The sequence below is a fragment of the Oncorhynchus kisutch genome, linkage group LG13, assembly GCF_002021735.2.
Source record: "Oncorhynchus kisutch isolate 150728-3 linkage group LG13, Okis_V2, whole genome shotgun sequence".
In the NCBI taxonomy this organism is placed as follows: Eukaryota; Metazoa; Chordata; class Actinopteri; order Salmoniformes; family Salmonidae; genus Oncorhynchus; species Oncorhynchus kisutch.
In genome coordinates this window covers 60,547,888-60,565,803 of record NC_034186.2, presented here as the reverse complement: position 1 = coordinate 60,565,803, position 17,916 = coordinate 60,547,888, and the positions used below count along the sequence as shown (strand labels likewise).

Below are 17,916 nucleotides of genomic sequence, written 5' to 3'. Positions count from 1 at the left end.
AGTAGGGTTGTGTGTGTGTGTGTGTGCGTGTGTGTGTGCGTGCGTGTGTGCGTGCGTGTGTGTATTGAGGGTTTTTTGCCCTTGAGTCTTTGAGTTCTTTGTGTTGAGTAAAATAAAATAAATGAGAGCAATTGTGGATTGCATTTACAAAAATATCCATCTCAATTATGTATTGAATTGGAATTTTACTTTTTAGATTTGACTTTTTATCACAATTATTATGATCTCAAGTAGCTCAACACTAAACATATAAGATCCTTAGTCCTGTGGAATTTGGCAATCAAATCTTCCAGTCCTGGCTCTGAGTTAATAGTAAATCTGCTAACAGCTTCAAAGTAGGGCTAGTATGTCTTGTGATATTCTGTCAGTAATTTTCTTTCCTCCACCTTGTCTTCTTACATGCCAATAGATTCATGACGATGGACAGAAATAGAACAAAACTGTTGTTTTCTGTTTGTTTTCAATGTAAACTTTTATTACTAATCCATGACAAGACAGTTTGTTTTTCATACAAAGGCACACGTGGTTCATTCAGTGCATTCTAGCATTACATAATACATATTAGATTGCATATAACAAACAACACCGGTTGCTTCAAAATATCTGAATAGACATTTCATCTTGGTGCAAAACAAAACAAGAAACATATCATTATTGAATAACTTCAGCGACCACAAATTTTTTTAATTTCAAGATTATCCAGGCAGATAAGTAATACTATAGCATTGTGATTATCAAAATAATACATTTACAAATTCAGACCAACTCAACTCAATTGTACAAGCACCCGAATAGATTGCTAAAGAAAATACTTCAAAGATTTGCATAGATTATCAATTGGAATAAAAATATGGCACTTTCTGAAAATGTATATAAAACAAACTAGTCTATGATAGTGCTTGCATTATTGCATTTGCTCGCATGTGTATCGTGTGTGTGTGTGCATTGTGTGTGTGTGTGTTTGTGTGTGTGTGTGCGCGTGTATGCGATAATGTCAAGGACAGGAAATGAAGGAAGCCTTTGAAATCTCTATATTTATCATGTCTTACTCTAAAGTACCTTGTATTACGCTGATGTGGTTTGCTAGGGAAAGCCAGGCTACTGCATTCAAAGCCTACTTGGAAAGCTTTAGTGGTTTAGTATGTTCTGCCAGTGCAGCCTAGCTTACTCCCTATAAACCGCACTGCTGATCAAACAGAGCTCTGCCATCAAGAATATTAGATGTGTAATTCCTACACTGATTTGCGTTGGCAGAGGCTTAGGGCCAGCATATTCAATTCTGTTATTGAAAAATTCTAACTAAAATGTCTCTCCACAATTTGTTTTATAAATCAAATGTGTTATGTTCATCTGTAATGTCTAACTTTCTCTCTCTCTCCCTCTCCCTCTCTCTCTCTCTCTCTCTCTCTCTCACTTTCTCTCACACACACACACACACACACACACACACACACACACACACACACATACATCCTAAATTGGCAGATTGAGTGTAAAAAAAAAAACTACACTGTGAGAGAAAACTGAATAAACAGCATAATATTTCATGAGATTGTTCGCCCAAAAATAATCCAGTTGACGGCTTGCCCAATATATTTGGTACCAAAAACAGTTGCATAGAGTATAAAGACAACAGCTCTCCCATTCGCCTGTGTGTCATATGACACACGGAGCCATCTAATCGCAGTGCAGTATTCTTCACTGCTGCCGTGGGTCTCACATTCATGTATCTGTCAGTCATAGCAACTAGTAAATAATAAAACAAACATAAAAATGGGCTAAAATTCTAACCGTAATGATCTAGGTAGGTCTATGTTATTTATACAGCTTGTTATACAACATTCCCATGCAACACCATGGACTCTATTCATACATTGTTAATCACTTTAAATTAAAGTAGTAGTAGTAGTAGTAGTAGTAGTAGTAAAGTGCTCTATGCTATTATATAAATGTTTGCACTTAAGAATCTGTATTGCAAGGAACATTTCCTCACATGTAACATACACTGAGTGTACAAAACATTTAAGGACACCTTCCTACTATTGTGTTGCAGCCTCAATTCGTCTGGGCATGGGACTCTACAAGGTGTCGAAAAGCGTTCAACAGGGATGCTGGCCTATGTTGACTCCAATACTTCCCACAGTTGTGTCAAGTTGGCTGGATGTCCTTTGACTGGTGGACCATTCTTGATACACACAGGAAACTGTTAAGTGTGAAAAACCCAGCAGTGTTTCAGTTCTTGACACAAACCGGTGCGCCTGGCACCTACTACCATACCCCGTTCAAAGACACTTACATATTTTGTCTTGCCCATTCACCCTCTGAATGTTACACATACACAATCCATGTCTCAATTTTCTCAAGGCTTAAAAATCCTTCTTTAACCTGTCTCCTTCCCTTCATCTACACTGATTGAAGTGGATTTAACAAGTGACATCAATAAGGGATCATAGCTTTCACCTGGATTCAAATGGTCAGTCTGTCATGGAAAGAGCAGGTGTTCTTAATGTTTTGTGTAGATGTTATTGAGGCTGCAAGCAAATACTGTAGGTACACAGCACATGTAATGTATCTCATTCATAGCACAGTGTTTCCAAGAATCACTGCTTCTCTGTTCATCTTGGATCCTGAGATATTTGCTCTTGTTTTCCACGCCACCAACCCACTTTCTTATTGGCTTAGGAAAGGAAACAAAACCAATCCAGATTGGCCCTTGCTGGATAACAAAACCCAGGCCGGAGGTCCAACCACACGTCACCTCAAATGTTGGGGCACAATTCGGAGTATAGTGGACAAACATTGTTGTAATGGGCCTGTTCCATTGCAAATACTAGGGATGGGTTGGTAGTTTGTGGGCAACTTTTCTTCTCCCAATGGATTACTGCTCGCTGTTCTTTCTGCCTTCTATCAGTGTTCTGGACCATTATTTGCCTGGAGGGGGAAAAAATGTATGTTAGAAGCAGGGGTTGGAACCAAAATGATTTTCCAATCGTTCCTGAACAGAACCCTTATATTATTTGTTCCGTTCCAGTGTTCCCGTCAGCATAATAAAGTCCTGAACCGGTTGAAGAAGAAAAAAGTAGTGGTTCATATAGTTTTTGAAACATTTTTTATATTTTTAATTTGTGAAATCGACATCGTTTTTATATTTAGCTTGTTATTTTACCTCACCAATTAGCACGGATAGATCATCTTGCTATGGAACAGGTAGGCTAGTTGTTTGCATGTTTAATTGGTCAGAGATGATGCGACTGAAGTTTCACAGGTGGGGAGAGTGCGAGATTAAGCGGAGGACATGGAGGAACATGAATTGGGAGTGTGTATAGGCTATTACTAGCATCAGAACTGAATTGCAGAATTATATACTAGACATTAGGGATATTTTTGGAACAAAAAATAACATTATTCACCAGTTCTCAAGATTTGAAAATAACAGTTCTGTTCCGGAACACTAGAGATCCTTGACATACTTTGTAATTTTCTGGTTTTCGGTTCTGTTCCCTGAACCAGTTCCAACCACTGGTTAAAACACCACCATATATAAAACAAATTCAAAATAAAGCCAGTACATTATGTGTTCAAATATTTCCTAGTGAGCGGCCAGTCTCTTTTATATAGCAAAAACCATCCGGGAGTTTCTGACAAGTGGCCTTAGGTGCGCCTGGTCTGGTTGTAGCTGAGGTAAGCCCGGCTCTGTGTGCCGGGCGCAGCCTGCCAGCTAGCCAAGGGGATTGAGGGTGAAGTTGAAAGGCACTGCCGGGAGCCTGGTACGCTAAGGGGCCATAATGCAAAGAGGAAGCATGTGACACACCCTAAGCTGTAGGAGCTGAGACTGAGGGACTTCTGAGAGCTGGGGGCCCTTTTATTTTAGAGCCACTCAGACAAGCAACTCAAAATCTTACCCAAGGGTCATAGAGTACATAGAGAACCAGCCATGATGTTTGTGGTTGTCTGGTTTCAAAACTACAATGGGTAGAGCCAGCATGCTAACTAGCTAGCATCATGTTAGCCATATTAGCTATGAGCTAGAATCATGTTAGCCATATTAGCTATTACCCAGAATCATGTTAGCCATGCCAGATAGCATCTCGATAGAAGTGTAATATGTACTGTATGTCAGTAGGCTAACTACAAGTAAAGGAAGGACATTTCCAATGAAACGCAAAATGAGACAGAAGGGGTGTCACAAAAGCGGTTTAGGGTATTGGTGTCGGTTTGAGTTATTGGGAAGCATGGTCTTGTTTTTGTTGAGTGGCCTATGGTGAATGAGCTAGTTAATGGTAAATTTACAACCCCAGCATGTGGGCCAATAAAACAAGGGGGACAGGGGGACATACAGGATGATGAGAATGATTGTGAGAGGGGGGGGGAGAGTAGAGTGGAGGACGCTGGTAATTAAGAGTCTAAGGGAGTGTGAGAGGGGACACACACTGCTCAGAGCAAACTTTGTGCACGGAATCCTCACTCTTATTTATGCACCCTGTCTATTCTCCCCTCCCTTCTACCCTTTATCTTCTTCCTGGCCTTTCCTCTCTCTCCATTCACTTGTCTCTCCCTCTGAATGAATAGTCACAGCACTGTGGTGTCCCCCCCACCAACACCAACACCCCCACCGTACACCCCTTAAACTACCCCTCCAGCTCAGTCTTGAATAGGGAGTCGAATTGAGCAAACAGTCAGCCTGTCAGCTCAATAGGAGGTCTGGCCGTGAACTTCAAGTCCTTCCCAGGCCCCCATCGTCACATTGGGGAGAGAAGCAGGGAGTTGGGAGGGAGGTGTGGGCTTGGGGGGCTGTGGGGAGACAGGAGGGAGGGGGTGAGTGGGACCCACAGACACAGACAGATTTTAGGGGGCCCCTACGTGCCAATATTGGGGGGACCTCTGCCTGCCACAGAAGTTCCCAAGATTGGAGCTTTCTCTGGAGCTATGGGGGAGGGTGCTCCATGTCCCAGCTGCCTAGCCCCACCCCCTAGTCTAGGCAGGAGGGGTTTGTGCAGACGGGACAGTGTCTGCCCCCTGCCCAAACTCCAGCCCTCCAGACCCGCACACTCAGACGCAAGCTGCTGACTGTGCCCACCCACCCCCTCGACTCGCCTCGCTCCCAGCCCGCACAGGCCACACATCATCTCATTACCCAACGCCAGCCACTCTACTGTCTACTGTTTGTATTGTTTTGGGCTCTGCATAATTTACACAGTAAATTGAGAATGGCCCTGGCCCCTGCTCAATCTACCACCTGTTTACAGAGACTGCCCGTGATTAGTGGGTTTGCATTAGACTAGGCACTGTTACTACTAAGATTCTCATGTGATGTTTTGTTAGACTGGCTCCCCAACATAGAAACGTTGAATGTTGTTGGTTTTGTCAGGATTTTTTTCTATCTCCACATTTGGCTTAATCAGCTGCTATAGTTTATTTGAATATCCTTAATAAATTCATTATGTCTAGTCCTAACAGCAATGTCTCTGTAGACCTCATGCAGCGGAACACCTTGGTGGGATTGGCGACGAGACAGACTTAATAGCACTCTAGTGTTTCACCGTCCATATGCATGGGTAGTAACTCAGTAGCCTATCCATTAGCAATGCTCTGGCACTGTACAGTATCTTGGAGGTAGCACTGTCTCGACCTCCAGTACGCAGACACAAACAAAGGGAGTTCTCTCTGTGAGGCACGGACAATGGCACACATTGTTTACCGGCTGCCTTATTTAATCGGGCCCAGCCGACTCTAATTGGTGTTTTGGTTATTAAGCGGTTTTTAAACTTGCAGCTCCCTGCTCGGAATAAAGGAGTTGCTACAACAAGCTTGCTTAGGAGAACAATACATGACTTGTCTCAGCACCAGCTCCCCCAAAACCTCACCCACCAACACAAAGACAGCTTTCCTCCACTGAGACCTCGCTGTCATACTCTCATTCGGCCTCTGCCTTTCTCGCTCCCACTCTCTGTCTCTCAACCACACTCGCTCTCTCCTGGTCCCTTTCTCTCTGTGTTGATGTTGTACTGCAGTCTCTGTCTGAGTAGCATACGCTGGCTCATGGGTGTCACAGTTTTCTCCTTTATAGATATGCTCTGAACTGCTTTTAACATTTTTAACTAAACCGTCATTAGCGTAAATGTTTACATGTCAGCAAATTAGGATCATTAATTACAAAAATGGAATGATAAGACTTGGTGAAAATAAATATTGCAAAAAGCATACTGTCTCTTTGATTACTATTGATAATAAGAATAGTGATGATGATATAATATAGCCCTAGCTAATATTGGTTAAAAGTCTCTGGGTGTAACTATCTTGTGTAATATGCTAAATGTTGAACATTCATGTCTCAGATATTCTGACCAGGGAATACGGCCCGCGTATTTCAACCAAAATGGCAGCCGTCGCCATGTCGGGCATGTGTGTGAAGAGGATGGCACAACAACTCCCAAATGGGAAGAAAACTGGGCTGTTCAGAGCACAGATGCCCACTGAATGCCTCCTGAGAGAGAGCGAGAGCAAGGAGTGATTTAATGCAAGCACACACACAAAAACCCCAGCCTGCCTGCCCCCCCCCCCCCCCCCCCATCAACGCGTCCCGTAATTTCTGCAATTAGCAAACACATCTGGGGTGCTTAAAGGCAAGGCCAGCCTGGCAGAGGGAGGGAGCGAGAGAGAAGGGAGGGTCCGGAGGAGAAGGAAAGGATGGGGTGGTGGTGGTGTTATGAAGGCATGATGCAGCATGGCGGGTGCAGGACTGTTATTGTTACCTGCTCTCTCTGGTCCTCACTTCCATTTCATGCCAGCGAGCGTCGTCCTAAGATGGTGGCGTGGGCTACGTCTCGCGGTACAGGGGAATGGGGAAGGCAGCTGAGGATGAAGCGAGGGAGGGGAGAAGGGGAGAGGCGATACGGAGGAGGGCGAGAAGAGGGAGTCAGAGTCAACAGCAACCTCTCATCCTCTCCCTGTTTTTCAGTCTCATTTTGCAAGCATTCTGTCACGGTGGTGTTGGTAGTCTGCACAAAAAATAAGAATAGGGAAAGAGATGAGGCAAAAAGAGAAAATGTGAGTATGTGGTTTAACCAGCCGAGATACACATACATGCATATGTATGTATACACGCACCCACACATGTCTTTTCTCATGGTACAGTCTGCCCCTGAGCATGCAAATGACTTTCATTATGCAAATGCATGCAAATCAGATCCAACCATCTGAGAATCAAGCCTGGGAAGAAAAAAAATTGACACAGAGATTGAATGAAAGAATGAAAGAGAAAAAGAACAGGGGGGGAAATCCTTTTGAGTGGCAGGAGGCGGTAAATCAGGTAAATGGTATGTGGAGGAACAACGGTGGCCCAAATTGGACAAACAAGATTACCTTTTGTATTATGAAGATGACTTATCTTTTTTCTGTGACTGCACTGTATTTTAACATCATGCTTGATATCATACAAGTTTCACATGAAGTTAAGTTCAGACTCACATCATCTGCAATAGTAAGCAAGGAGATTGCTCCAGGTAACATAGGCTTTTCAGCCATTCCACAATGTCTTCACTTTCATTCAAGGACGCAACAAGGACTTGAGCTCCGTTATTGAAAAAAACACATCAATTTCACATGTGATCACGTGATTTTATGTGAAGTTAATGTGATAACATGGCCAACATGTAAAAGCAATATGTGATAACATGAAACTACACGTGAAAACATGGTCTCGTGAAAGACATGTGACAACATGGGGATGCAACATTTTTGAAAGTTTTTCACGTGAAACTGCAAATTTCACATGTTGTTTTTACTACAATTCACATGAGGTGAAAACCTGTTATTCTCCACACGTGAAAAGAAAATATGGTTTCACATGTGAACAACTAACCTCACTTGTCTCTTTTCATGTTTTTTTTTGTAAAGGTATTGGAGATTTAAGGTAAGGGGTACACTAAAATAGTGCAATACTGTATATTTAATCAATATGATGACATTTGATGACGTAGTGCTGACTTTTGAAATGACACTCTCTATATTTGGAGTACGCTGGTCTTTCTGCTGTGTCACAAAGTCTGTAGTATTCTCAGAAGTCCTCTACAGATTAATTACCTACAATGCATCTCTGCAATTAGCAAAAAAAGTGCCATCTGGCGCTGCTATTTTAGTTCTAAATTAACCTGACTATTATCTCATCATTGATTTCCTTTACTTCTTTCATCAATTTGGGTGTTTTCTGTATAGTTGTCTAACGTTGGTGGGGCATATTATTCACTTTGTCCTGAATCACTATGATAAATATAATGGTGTATTATTAACAAAGCTGAGATTTACTTTGAAGTACAAAGTGTAGGAATAGAGGTGAAATCAGTTACTGACACAGACACGGTGGTGTAGAAAGGAATATTGTACGTAATGCCATGAACCAAGAGGTTGTGAGTTCATATCCCAGGTGAGGACATGTTAAATAATAATTACTGTATAAATAAACATACACAATATAATCATTTGTGTCAAATATGTCAATTAAAAACACTGCGACTATGGGACCTTTTGTTTGCAGGGCATCACCTATGTAATCATGTGAAATATCCCCACATGTACTGTAAGTCGTTCCAAAACCACATGAAAGGTTATGTGATTACATGTGAAAATATAATGTCATACAGTGGAAGGCTGTGACCTAAAAGGGGATTGCTGTCCGAAATATGGTGTTGGAGTCACAGATGGTTGGCTGTATGAGATCAAATGTTGTGAAACTTCATCATAACAAAGACAACAATGCTACAGTATCAACATGCTAGGTTGATGAAGAGGTTGATGAAGAGGTTGCTGAAGCTATTGTATATAGTCAAACATGTTGTAGTGGTGCTTTTCTATGTCATTCTCCGGGCCAAGCTACACATGCAAGTAGCCCAAGAGCTACAAACTAACTTCACCAATCTGGGTTGGAATCTATTAACTAGCTACCAGCCTAGCCTATACATGGCATTTGGTAAACCAACGAGCAGACTAATCGGGGAGGAGAGAGCTGCTATTTGTTTTCACTCTCAGGCTAGAGGAAGGAGGCAGCTTTCGTTTCAGGGTGCCAGTAGGGACACACTATTTTGTAGGCTGTAATGGGGGAGTAGGGATAGAGGTGAAGGGAAGGGGTTTGGGAGTATGAGAGAGTAGGCTAGGAGGAAGGGAGGGGCAGTAGTAGAGGGGGTGGGGTACCACTGAATGGTGGCAAACCTCTCCTAATTGGCACTTGACATTTTTTTTGCCATTGGCACTAAAGTGGGCCGGCTTTCAAGCCCGCTCTGAGTCCTTGTTGGAAAAGTGCCATATGCAAATATGGCGAATGGGCTCCATTGTGAAGCCTCTGATATTAACAGCTCAGGGAACAATGAAATTGTGTGCTTACTCTGGACTCGTAGGTGTGTGAGCGAGAACAAGACAATGGCTGCCAAAGCCGCTTCGGTCTGAACAGCCCCTTCACATGACGTTCTGACAAGTAATTTCACCAGAATGGCCTTCTGTGGACTGAGGCTCTGTCAGGCTCTGTCCAAAAGCTTTATTCAAGACTGAAATAGTTTGTTTCAGTTTGTGCAATACTTGCCCAACTTCTGAAAATGTAATCTTTCTCTTTTTGTTGAGAGGCTCTTTTTCCTAACTGTTAAAATATTCAGAAAATGATTTGCTTTTTTCTAAAAATGCATCCTATGTTACAGCATTTCCAGTTGAGTACATTGTTCTAAATGCTAGAATGTATAGTGTTCTGTAATCCTTCTGATATTTCTCTATTTGGATTGTTTACCCTTCACTAGCTCCCTGGGGAAACAGTGGAGGGTGATCTAAACATAGCTCCTGTCTCCCTTTGGAGACTTCTTGGCAAATCAATGATGAATTGTAGCAAAACTGAGAAGTATTTTCAAAGACTGAGAAATGATAAGAGACTGATCTTGGACAGCTAGGCCAAACAAACTCCCAGCACTAACTTCCAAGAGGAAACATATAAAGCAGATTGTCAAAGGCCGTAAAGCAGTTCCATCTTTATCTCCACACAAGTCGAAACTGTCAGGGAGGAAACAGAACAACGGGCCCAACAATAGCACCCACCTCCGGTGTGGTCCGAACCAAGTCAAAGTACACCTGTTACTGCTAAGTTACCAAACTTGATCTCCTTTGTCTGGGTGGGTCCATTAACTTCTGTAAACGCCTGAAATACATGAATTTCTCTGTGAGAGACAGGGAGGCGGGGGCCGCTTTAGAAATGGAAAAGTCTGCCCCTCTGTACCAGCCCAGCAGTGAAGCCATTTTCCAAACTCTGTTGGTGTGTTCTGTTGAGAAAAAAAAGAGGCAGAGAAAAGGGGGCAAGAATCACTGGGCCTTTTTCAGAAACCCGTCTGGCTGCTAGGACCCGGAGGTGCTGAAAGGGTGGTAAAGGAGCCCATTGTCTCCCTGTGACAAGTGGACTAGGTCTATTGACTGTAAAGTCTACTGGTGGGGGGCCGCTAGGGCCCGGCCACAATGCCTGTTTTTCTACTTGACACTTGGAGTCTAAATCTGCTTGCCTAGAGCCTGAAAGCTAAGACAAATCCACTAAACCCTCCCTCTGCCTCCCTTCCTCTCTCCTCTCCCTCCCTCCATTCTTTCTCTTTACCCCCTCTCTCTTTCCCTCCCTCCACTCCAGACAGGGCTACAGTAGAGTCCCGGAGGATTTGTGGAACTCCTGTTTTTGTGCCATTTTCAGGCAGGCAGTGCAAAGGCTGTCTTTCCTCTGGGGTAGTGTTGCAAAATTCCAGAAACATTCAATTAACTCCCTGGTGTTCCAGAAATCCTGGTTGGAAGATTCTGTTTTTCTTGTTTATTCCATCCTTACTCCGTGCATCCTCTAACCAGAAAGTCCCTGGATTTTTGCAACCGTACTCTAGGGTCCCTAGCTAGTGTGGACTGTTTTTGATATGACTGTGCCACACACAGTCATCCCCCTTATCGCCACCAACAAAACAGCTGCACCAGTGCACGCACACACCTTTATGGGAATCTGTCACTGACTTCATATCATCTTATCTTCAAATAGTATTCATGCATATCGTACAAATTGTACCTAATTGGAGAGAAAAAAATACTGTTTTACTGTCTGAAAAATAAATACAAACTGATGTCAGAAAGCTAATCTAACTTTGCTAAAATCTCTACCCTTAAATGTTGTCAATCAATCAAATTTTACTTGCATAACACTTTGTAAAAGGCCAATTTGTCACATGAACAACCACAACGGCATGTATGTAGCTATACAACCACAGATAACAGCCAATAACAGTCGTTGGGGCCTTGTTCCAGTTCCCCTGGATTCTTCCTTTGGTAATGACAGTAGCTAGGGAAAACAGACAAAGAGCCAGGTACCACTGTGCCACCGGAGGAGGTGACATCACCGCCTGTCACTTCCTGTCAAGGCCCTCGTCTCTCTCGTTCCCTCACTGAGCCCTGAGCTCAAATGTCACACTCAGCACCTGCAATGCAGCATGCAGGAACCGCTGCACAACCCGCTAAAATTGACATTGTGAGTGTTGTTGCTATAGAAACGCTCCAACAGGAGTTTCAGTCTAGTCCGACATGCCATATTGGAGTAAGTATTGTGTTTGTTATCAAAGCAGAATTCAAAATGTATAAATTTAGCCGAGTAAATGTGATTAAAACCCTGTTTAGGCCATTGATCTCCAGATGAATAACGTGTTTTTCAAACATACTGGTGCTATAGTATACAATTTACTCTCCAATTTCTCTGTAATGTCTTGAAGCTATGGAAGGCTGATTTGGCCGAAAGACAGAAAAATCATACTGGAGGCCTCACTCGACATGATTCTTTTTCTAGTTGAAAAGAAATCAACATCATTGCCTTGATGACTGATTGAAGGTGTGAAGATCTGATTGACCAATTACTCCCACTATTGGCTGAGGCCCGGATTGTTCCCTCTCTCACGGCTCTGTCACTGGGGGCAGTTTCCGGTTGATTGCACTCGGACCACTCCCCCACAGAGCCGCACACAGTGGCATTCAACAAGACCCATCAGGCCTTTCCACATGGTGGCACCTCATGCAATGGAGGCTTCGCCATGGCCCATTCACAACCAAGCCAACTGTCACCTCAAATCAAACACCCAAACAAAAGCAAAATCAAACACCTTCCCACATGAACGAAAGAGGGGGAGAAAACAAATAAACAACCATCTAGCTTAACAAGACTGGCCTCAAACAAATCTGTCCATTCGACTATGTGCTGGCAGGGGAGATGATCGTGGGATTAACTTAAAAAGTCCATTGTAAACTTCCACAATCCAAATAACGTATGACATTAGAGGCTATAATCAGCACCCATCCTTTCTATTCATTTCACCTGTTTTCCAAACAGCCTTTTAACTAAAACCCCGTCAGCCGAGTACAGAATTGCTACAGCGGTAGGATGGTTACTTGCAGCTACTGACTGACCAATTTGTTAACCACTTCGGCAAAGTCCGCAGTCAGCACCATTCAGGTTGCCGTTGGTTCTTTGGGACCCGCCCACCACTGCTGGCCATGTGATCGTAAAGATAAGCCGCTGCGTGCAGCCCCACACAGAGGGATCAGGGGCTTATTAGATTACAAGTGATCCTGTTGGACCAACCGGGCTGCTAGGGACCAATGCCACCGGCCATGTACAAATATGAGGAAATATGTGTATGGCATGTGTATAGCTCATTATTTTTAGAGATCAATCTCAAAGAGATCAGGCTTTCCCAACTATATGGCTCAGGGGGAAATATCAACAATTCTAATACTCAAAGATGTAATAAATTTATAAGAAACTCAACAAATACTCAAACTCTCAAGTCTGCTGCTAAAATTCTCAGAGGCAATTGTGATATATTTGAGGCAATAACAGAGACCAGATAGTTGTAATTGTCAAGCGGCGTTTAAAAAGACACACACACGTACACATACACACATAAACCTGTGCAATTGGATGACATCACACGACTTACTTGACTTTTTCTTCTGCTCCCATTGTCCTATGATGACGGCCATTTTTTTGCTTGTTTTGCTGTGAATGGTAGAATGGGGTGGTGCATTATGGGGGATATGTGTTGGGGATCTTGATGCCTTTCAGGAGCGTAATGGGATTCTTGTTACTTTCGGTTATCTAGCTTTATGAAGAATGTACATCACTCATACAGCTAGATAACCAAAGATAACAACCAACCCCTAAGGCTGCCCATCCTCTTGTGCCACAGGTGATACGCAAGGGCCAGATTCTGACCTATAATCAGGAAAAATAGTGTTAACAATCAGAAAAATTAAGACTTTCATTTCCCTTTTCAAACTTAAGTGCACAGTGAGTAAACTGTATCAGTTCTATAGAGAGGTCTGGTCACATTCATGCAGTACCTAAAATGTAATAAATGCTGCTTATTTTAAATGAATCAACATTCATCAAAGTGTACTTAACAGTTCACAAAAATACCAGAACCTCCTGACCCTCTGCTTAAAGTACTCATCAGCAATTGGCCACTTACTAACTGTAACATTTCCCTGCCAATCCGCCCTCACTGTTCTGCTGTTACAAAGCCTTTGATTGGACGGCCAGGCCTTAACATGGCAGCCAAAGCCTTGACTCCTCAAAGTCAAATAATCAGCATGAGGCTTGATCAAAACACACAGGCTGGCGAACCAGTCCAAACTGGTTACGGCGCCAGTCTTCCCAGACCACACCTCTCCGCCCCTTTCGCCCACCCCTATGGTGAGGCAGTCTCTCACATGGACTGGCTCCATAGGAGGGTGATGGCTTCAAATGCCGCCCCCCACCATGTCCAAAATGTATTTTTTAAATTAAAGCTGTTTTACTGTAAGATACAGAGAGAAAGGTTTGCCTCTTGCGTTTGCATATCTATCAGAGATTCCACAGTAAATTGGGGAGGGCATGTTCAAGGTTGGGGTCAAAATTATGCACAAAAGCACAAACACACACAAGTGCAAACCTACACACACAGACACACACACACAGAGTACACACATTTCTGGCACATGGCACAAGGGCCAATTAAAAGCTTTTCTTTGTGCCCAGCCCAACAACGAGGCTCCTCCCATCTATACATGTTCTAATGACTGACAGGAGATAGATGGAGGGAGAGAGAGAAAGACAGAGAACATTCTCCCCTTTAGTGTACACATCTTTACCTGTAGTCTCACACTGTTGGCAGACAACACATCCTCTCCTTACTGTCAGCTAGGACAAGGATTCAAGCTTCAAAATGTCTTATTTTTGTTCATAATCTACCAGTCACCATAAGGATTTCTAATCACCTTTATCATTTCTTATTACAGTATGCTACACAAGGATAAAACAAGGCTCTTTCAAAGCATCCGCACTCGCAAACATGCATATTCCATACAGTGCATGCACATACACCCATGCACGCACACACACACAAACACGTGCAAACCAAACAAAAGCATGCACACATGCTGGAAATAGGAATGCCACTATCTTTCCTGAAAAAGTGACTATTCACTCAGGAAAGTATTTCTTCCTGCCAAGGACAAAATGCCATCAAAACAAAATACTGATGCAGTTACAGAAATGTCCTGTCTATGTGTTTTTTGTCAGAGAGAAAATTGACATGTTCCAATATCATTTGAAATTGTATCTGACATGGATATTGGATAAACTTTGTTTAAATAGTGAGACTTGATTATATAAGCATAAAGGGTTATCAATACATCTATCTCAGTTATTAATTTCTGCTATTCATTGGCACAGCCAATAACTTGATTGTACATATAATGCATGAAATTCTTTTGAATTATACTGTCCCATGTTTAATATTTGAAATCCAACTAAATAATAATAATAATTTACTGTTTTTGTGACACTGTACACAGTATGTGAGACAGTTGGGTGAATAGATATATATTTTTAATTGCTAAGTTATTATATAATATAAATACTTATAATACTACCACAAACTATAAGTAGCATTATATTCTCAACATTATATTGAAAACAATCAAAAACATGTATTTATTTTCAAGAAATTACATTCACCATGAGAGATTGAATTGGAAAGTATTTTTTTTTATTATCCTATTTTATTAATCAATATTATTATTATTAATATTATAATCATTATTATTGTTTTAATTATACTGTGCAAATTCAAAATAGTTTGATACGCAGTTGCGACGTTTCCTTCTGATATTGTCAATGCATTTGACCAACTTTATTTCAAGTAATAATAATATACATTATTTAAGGAAATAAAGTAAGAAATAATATGTTTAATATTAGGCCTACATTTCGCCAGATAAGATTACAAAGAACTCACACTGCGCAACAGTAACGAAGCTCACCTCGATTCAGCACCACAACAATGGACAGCGGCCTTGTCTCTTAGTAGCCTTCAGTGCCAGGATTTCAACACCACTATAACGTATCAAAATCCCCGATAAGCATATTAACTATCATACAATCAGTTTGTTAAAAATAACTGCATTTGTCTTCTTGTTTTAACAGTCAACCTAGGCCTACCCCTTCGTAAATTCAGATAGGCCTATATGGAGCAGTAACGTGCCAGGGAGAGATCCGGTTCGACTGTCTATTGCTGCATCTTGCCAACCTCATAATTGTCAAGGGGTATAACTCATTCAACCATTCATTCATTCAAACAAACCTAACCACTCCTCGTCATTGGATAAGACGTTGGTGACGTCCTTCAAATTGATCCTTGGGAATAATTGAAGCGCACAGGGATAGGCTGCATTGAAAATGTCTGATGAAGCAATACACAATGCACATATTTTCTGTAGATGTATTTTACGTACAAATAACGTAGTTATAGCTTTATAATAAAGTGATCAATGTATGACATTGAGATATGACGTGAATCGATGTAATTCAATCCAACCTGATCCGTAATTTATATGCACATTGCTGTTGCTTGGGTCTCAATTCTTATGCACGAGGCACGAACTGAGGTCATTTCTAAACGTTCATCATATGTAATTGGCGCGGTCCATGCAATCTGTTGGCAGAGGGCCTAAACTACTGTAGCCTACCGCTGCACACTGGAACCTTGTGGAGTCATAATACCAACAGCGTTCACTGCTACGAAAAAATGACGAGCTTGACAAGTATGAACGCAATGGTGTAGATATGCAGTAAAATAACATTTCATTTCTGTATTCTCTTGTGAAATTATGATTGATTGATACAGTATTAATATCCATAGGCTTAGTCAATTTGTAATACTTTATTAACTATTGACTCGAATTTACTAAGTTTTCAACGGGCACTCTTATGAACAAATTATATCATATAGACTAATTTAATAACAAAAGGTCAGTGCTATCGAGGATCTTTGGGACATCCCTACCCTAAACCCTAACCATATCAATAACCATAACCCTAACCATAACTATAACCCTTACCTTAACCATTTCGACTCCAACGGGGTATGGGCGTTTCAAGGATCCCGGATAGCATGTACTACAAAAAACTACGATTTTAGCAAAACACGTCCTACAATGTCTCTTCCATTTGGATTTTGTGCAAGTGGTTTAACTGAGTTAAAGTGAACAATGTCTAAGCCATACCTGCCCAGTTATTAAAACTGTAAGGGAGTGTGGTGTATTTATATTACCTATGCCATCTGCTCTGTTGCGCCTATATGTCTCTCCATTGAATCCTGAAAAAAACAAAAACAAGAAACGCTTATTTTCCAACCCAACTGCAGTCCTATGGTAACTGTTCGGTTTAAGTCAACAATAACAACAACACAGTCTCGTTTGAACTGAGTATATTACTTGTTTTATCGTGCCTACAGACAGGTACGAAGCCTCAAGCCTGCATCTGCCCCTCTAGATATGACGTTGAGGCGACATAAAACCATTACACGGTTCAATATAGTGGGCTAAAATTCATGAGAGTCTTGTTATGTAATCTACCTGTATAAAGGCACCTGAGCTAGATAGGTACCCGAGTCTAGAGGTAGGACACGCCCCAGATGACATCTCCAAAAGCACCCTAAAGACATATAGGCAATAGGCAGATCGATTTTTAGACAAGGCCTTCAACAATACTCGTAAAAAACCGAGTCAGACCTACATAACGCACAACCCACAATCCTGCTAAATGCTTGGGAGAAATGTGCAGATTAAATTATTTGCCATTAATTAAAGAAAACACGCACGTTTATGGATAGAATGTCACCAGATGTAGCACGACCTATAAAACCAAACCAAACAACAACCTGGCTGTGCAAAACCAATTCACTTTTTGATATTAGGCCGCAAAATACAAGCGTTACATTTCATATAATTCTGCAGTCTCTTTATTTACACATCATACCATGGCCTATGACAACTAATGTGTACGCAATCTGCTATTGCACATTATTAACGTATGTATTAGTGTCCTGTACAGGCCTACCACTGTCACATATATAGTACTACTACACAAAGCATAATGGAGGTACATATCAATGGTCTATGCTCCAGTAATGCGCACACGTGTGCTCAGAAGGCCGCCTATTCGGCGTGCACGTGCGGATTGGATGGCCTTGTGATTCCCCATCTACCCGCTATAGGTGTGAGCAGTTGTACTTTATAATATTGCTATTAATAATTTTCATAGTCTGGACTCGAATCTCAATTGATCAACTGATCGAGGCCTAACCTACATTTCGAATAGACGACTTTTCCTTAAAACTATAGAAATGTAATAATAGGCTACATTATTGTAGCCTACATTATGTGGCAAATTACACGCCGGCTGACATATAGACAATTTCCTTGTGATGGCTATATCAATAATTTATGTAGAAATTGTATGGTATGTAAAATTACATATGCGTTCTATTACCTCTGTGGGTCTGCATCTGTCTGGGCGATGCATGTGGAATCTTGCCGTGTGAGGGGCATGGTTAG

The 17,916-nt window shown here is 41.7% G+C and overlaps 1 long non-coding RNA gene across 1 annotated transcript; it reads right to left on the bottom strand.

The window, feature by feature from the left end:
- Positions 1-446: 446 nt before the first annotated feature.
- Positions 447-13,141, bottom strand: LOC109901513 (uncharacterized). Its single transcript, XR_002256743.2, has 3 exons — positions 12,978-13,141; positions 6,753-6,998; positions 447-2,931 (listed from the first exon to the last, which is right to left on the bottom strand). It is a non-coding gene; the product is annotated as an uncharacterized LOC109901513 (long non-coding RNA).
- Positions 13,142-17,916: the final 4,775 nt, after the last annotated feature.